Source organism: Bos mutus, chromosome 10, assembly GCF_027580195.1.
Source record: "Bos mutus isolate GX-2022 chromosome 10, NWIPB_WYAK_1.1, whole genome shotgun sequence".
Classification (NCBI taxonomy): domain Eukaryota; kingdom Metazoa; phylum Chordata; class Mammalia; order Artiodactyla; family Bovidae; genus Bos; species Bos mutus.
The window spans coordinates 25,897,234-25,901,948 of record NC_091626.1 but is presented as its reverse complement, the minus strand read 5'-3'; the positions used below and the strand labels follow the sequence as shown (position 1 = coordinate 25,901,948).

At 42.0% G+C, this 4,715-nt stretch overlaps 1 pseudogene; it reads left to right on the top strand.

Annotated features, from left to right (window-relative positions):
• Positions 1-487: 487 nt before the first annotated feature.
• LOC102270909 (large ribosomal subunit protein uL30 pseudogene) lies at positions 488-1,262 on the top strand (annotated as a pseudogene).
• Positions 1,263-4,715: the final 3,453 nt, after the last annotated feature.

The window sequence follows — 4,715 nt, the reverse complement described above, 5'->3', positions numbered from 1 at the left end:
TTCAAAGGAGGTTGACTTTCTTCTTTTAACTCAAGTATGGAAGCCTGAGTGCTAAAGAATTGATGCTTTTGAATTGTGGTGCTAGAGAAGACTCTTGAGAGTCTCTTGGACTGCAAAGAGATAAAACCAGTCAATCCTTAAGGAAATCAACCCTATAATATTCATTGGAAGGACTGATGCTGAAGCTCCAATACTTTGGCCGGCTGATGTGAAGAGCCAACTCATTGGAAAAGACCGTGATGCTGGAAAAGATTGAAGGCAAAAGGAGAAGAGGGCAACAGAGGATGAAATGGTTAGATAGCATCATTGACTCAATGGACATGAATTTGAGCAAACTCCAGAGATAGTGAAAGACAGGGAAGCCTGACATGCTGTAATCCCTGGGGTTGCAAACAGTTGGACATGACTTAGCGACTGAACAGCAGCAACGTAGTTGATCTACAATGTTGTGTTAATTTCTACTGTAGGCTCTTTTCTGGCTGGAACCATGGAAGGTGCAGAAGAGAAGAAAAAGTTTTCTGCTGTGCCAGAAACCCTTAAGAAAAAGCGGAAGAATTTCACAGAGCTTAAGATCAAGCGACTGAGAAAGAAGTTTGCCCAAAAGATGCTTTGAAAGGCAAGGAGGAAGCTTATCTATGAAAAGGCTAAGCTTTACCACAAGGAATACAGGCAGATGTACAGAACTGAAATTCGAATGGCTAGGATGGCACGAAAAGCCGGCAACTTCTATGTACCCGCGGAACCCAAATTGGCATTTGTCATCAGGATCAGAGGTATCAACGGTGTAAGCCCAAAGGTTCAAAAGGCGCTGTAGCTCCTTCGCCTCCGGCAGATCTTCAACAGCACCTTTGTGAAGCTCAACAAGGCATCAATTAACATGCTGAGAATTGTGGAGCCATACATTGCATGGGGGTACCCCAATCTGAAGTCTGTAAATGAATTGATTTACAAGCATGGTTATGGCAAAGTCAACAAAAAGCGAATTGCCCCGACAGACAACGCATTGATTGCTCGATCTCTTGGGAAATATGGAATCATCTGTGTGGAGGATCTGATTCATGAGATCTATACCGTTGGAAAATGTTTCAAAGAAGCAAACAACTTCCTGTGGCCCTTTAAATTGTCTTCTCCACGAGGTGGAATGAAGAAAAAGACCACCCATTTTGTAGAAGGTGGAGATGCTGGCAACAGGGAAGACCAGATCAACAGGCTTATTAGAAGGATGAACTAAGGTACCTACCAGGATTATTTTTATAATCTGGTTAATAAACAATTGAAACAAATTGAAATGTAAAAAAAAAAAATTCTACTGTAGAACAAAGTGATTCAGTTATACATGTATATACATCTTTTATATGTTTTCCATTATAGCTTATCACAGGATATTGAATACAGTTCCCTGCGCTTGTAGGAGCTTGTTCTTACTTCGTTGTTTGCATCTGCTAACTCCATCCCTCCCTCACACTGCCTCAAAAGGAGGCTGAGTTCTGCAGTATGATGAATGGGAAAGACAAACTTGGATGTGAATCCCAAAGCTTGATTTACAGCTCTGTGACCTGGGGGTTCTCTCAATTTGACTTCCCTGCACCGCAAAGTAAACATTATAATACCTTCTTCTTGGGTATTGTGAAGAATAAATAAGATAATGTATACCAGCAGGGACAGCATTGTGCTCAGTATGCAGTAGGCACTTGCTGCTGCTGCTAAGTCACTTCAGTCGTGTCCAACTCTGTGCAACCCCATAGATGACAGCCCACCAGGCTTCCCCGTCCCTGGGATTCTCCAGGCAAGAACACTGGAATGGGTTGCCATTTCCTTCTCCAATGCATGAAAGTGAAAAGTGAAAGTGAAGTCCCTAGTACCTGCTAATTCCCTTTCTCTTTCAAGACTTTCATATAAGCCCATTGTTCAGGCTTCAAGCAGCATAAAGTCGTGCTCTTTCACAACTAGTAGAGGTCATTACTTGCTCCAGAGTTATCCTACGGTCTCAGGTTCTAAAAAGAAAGTAGCTGAAAAGAGAGTGAAAATATAAAAAATGGAGTTGTGACAACGCAATCATTGTACTGGAACTTCCTGTTTGTCTATTTCCTCCAGCTTCTTGAGAATGGAAACCATGTGTTATACGCCCAGCATTCAGCCCAGTGTCTGGCACACAGTTAAATCTCCATAAATATTTTCTAAATGAATGGAGACAGGTGAGGAAAAATGGGGAGATGACCAAAGAATTAGATGTGATTATCTGGAAAGCATTTTGAGGAACTGAGTATAAGAACAAAAAAACAAAAGCATATAAACAAGGGAGAGAAGAATGTCTTTAAAAACTGAAGAGGATTAGAAAGACCACCATAAATACATAGTAAATAACAAAAGAAGAGAGCAAGGACGGAAATGCGAGAAACAAGGAGAGAGAATGAGAGAAATGGAGGAATCACCCCCAACTTGTAAAAGCCACAGGGATTCTGCAACCTAGAGCAGCTGGGTCCTGTGTAAAAGTTTAGAGAAGGCAAAGGACTTTTTCAGTTATAGGAGGAAGAACAAGGAAGACACATCCTTTTGTTTGCTTGGAGCAAGATGTGTAATGATATCAGATGAAAGAGAAAACAGAGCTACTGGGTCTTGCAAGCCTCCTGCCTCCTGCGCAGAGAGGAAGTTCTTTGTCCTGGAAGGCGAGCTGCAGGAGGTGGTGAGCATGAACGGAAGCCAGGAGTCCAGAGCTCTGAGCATCGCAGGTCGATCTGCGTCTCTCAACCCAAGTAAGCTATGTCATCCCAGATGTCAGAAGGAACTCATTGCAGATAAACTTGCTGCCCTCATCTTGTCATCTTTGACAGGCCCCAAAGACCTGGAATGCTGCTTTAAAAAAAAAAAAAAATTGTATCTGTTTATTTTTGGTTGCACTGGGTCTTCATTGCTGCAAGGGCTTTTTCTAGTTTGCAGTGAGCAGGGGCTACGCTTCGTTGTGCTGCGTGGGCTTCTCATTGCGAGGGCTTCTCTTGCTGTGAAGCGCAAGCTCTAGGTACTCGGGCTTCAGGTGCTGCAGCAGGCAGGCTCGGTAGCTGCGGCTCTCAGACTCCAGAGCTTGTACTCAGTAGTGGCGACACACAGGTTTAGTTGCTCCGTGGCATGTGGAATCCCCCTGGACCAGGGATAGAGCCCATGTCCCCTGCATTGGCAAGCGGATTCCTATCTGCTGTACCACCAGGGAAGTCCTGGAATGCTGCTGTTAAACTCGAGAGGAGCAAAGAATAAAAATATGAGATCTCAATATAGCTCACTCCAGTTGTTTGCAAATTATGTTTCTCAGATCCCTCCTGAGGCTTTTTTTTTTTTTTTAATACAGTCTGAAATTACAGAAATCAGATATAGAAAATGAGTCAAAGCAAAGATACTCTGGGTGTCATAGGGAAAGGAAGCTAGGAACACCCCCATTTTGTCCCCTTCTTTCCCTGGAAACGGAGTACACCCCAAGGCAATCTAATGAACCCTAGAGTGAAAACCACCTCTTTAGATCAGGAAAGTTGACATTTGCTGAATAAATCACTTGTTAGCTCCTCTAAAGGAAGCAGCAGACCCTGGAGGCTAGCCAGCAAGGGTTGCCTAGGAGAAAATAAGGACAGACTAGCCTCACTTCCTTTTCCACAGGCTACGGGTGGAATGTTACAGCAGATTTCATCTAGATTTGAGCAGTATGCATCACAACATCTCTCATGATAATCTTACAAAGTGAAGTCTCTGTGATGACGCCATTGGGTGGATGCTACACTATTAAGACCATCCTCCAAAGGTTGTTGGTTAATGGGTTAATGCAAACCTTGGGGGAATTTCTTTCTTTCTTTCCTCCTTTTTTGATTTTGACTTAAAAAAATTTTTTTATAGTTGAAGGGTAATTGCTTTACAGAATTTTGTGGTTTTCTGTCATACATCAATATGAATCAGCCATAGGTACACCCTTGTACACCAATGTAAAATGTACAATTAGTTTGTTCAACATCACATTGCTAGCAAGTGGAAGAGTGAGGACTGTGCCTAATGATTGCCAAAAACTTGGCTATTAGCCAGATGAGGACATTGGTGATGTTCATGACATGAAACTATCAAGGATAAGAGATAAGTCAGATAATAAAATTGTCATTCAGAAGGTCAACAGCTCAAAATGATAGACTACATTGAAAATAATGAATGTAAACAGAATGAATAACTGAAGGTCTAAGACAAAACAAAAACAACAGCAAAACAAACTCAGTTACATAAATCCAAGTTGAGAGGGATATGGCTTAACAACAGTGTGTGTAAAAGAATAAGGGGTTTTAATTAAAGACAGACTTGTTATGAGTAAATGGTGAAATACAGCTGCCAAAAATGTTAACACGAACTTGAGTCATATTAATAGGCTTAGAGGGTCCCCAGCCAAGGCACATCCAAGTCTGCTGGGACCTGCAGGGTTCGTTGTCGTATCTACAGGATTCTGCGCTGGGAATCACATTATAAGAGGGATGGTGTTAGAAATTCAGTTGAGATGGTTAGAAGTGTGGAAGTAATCTGGGAATACTTATCTTAGAAAGAAGTAGGCAGTGGGAATAAGAGAGCTATTTTCAAGCATATAAAGGGCCACTGCTCAGGTTGCTACTTACGACAGGAGTATTCTGTGCTTTAGTAGAGAGAACCAGCCTTAGAGACACTTTGGTTTTGTATGTTTTCAACACTTATGACCAATA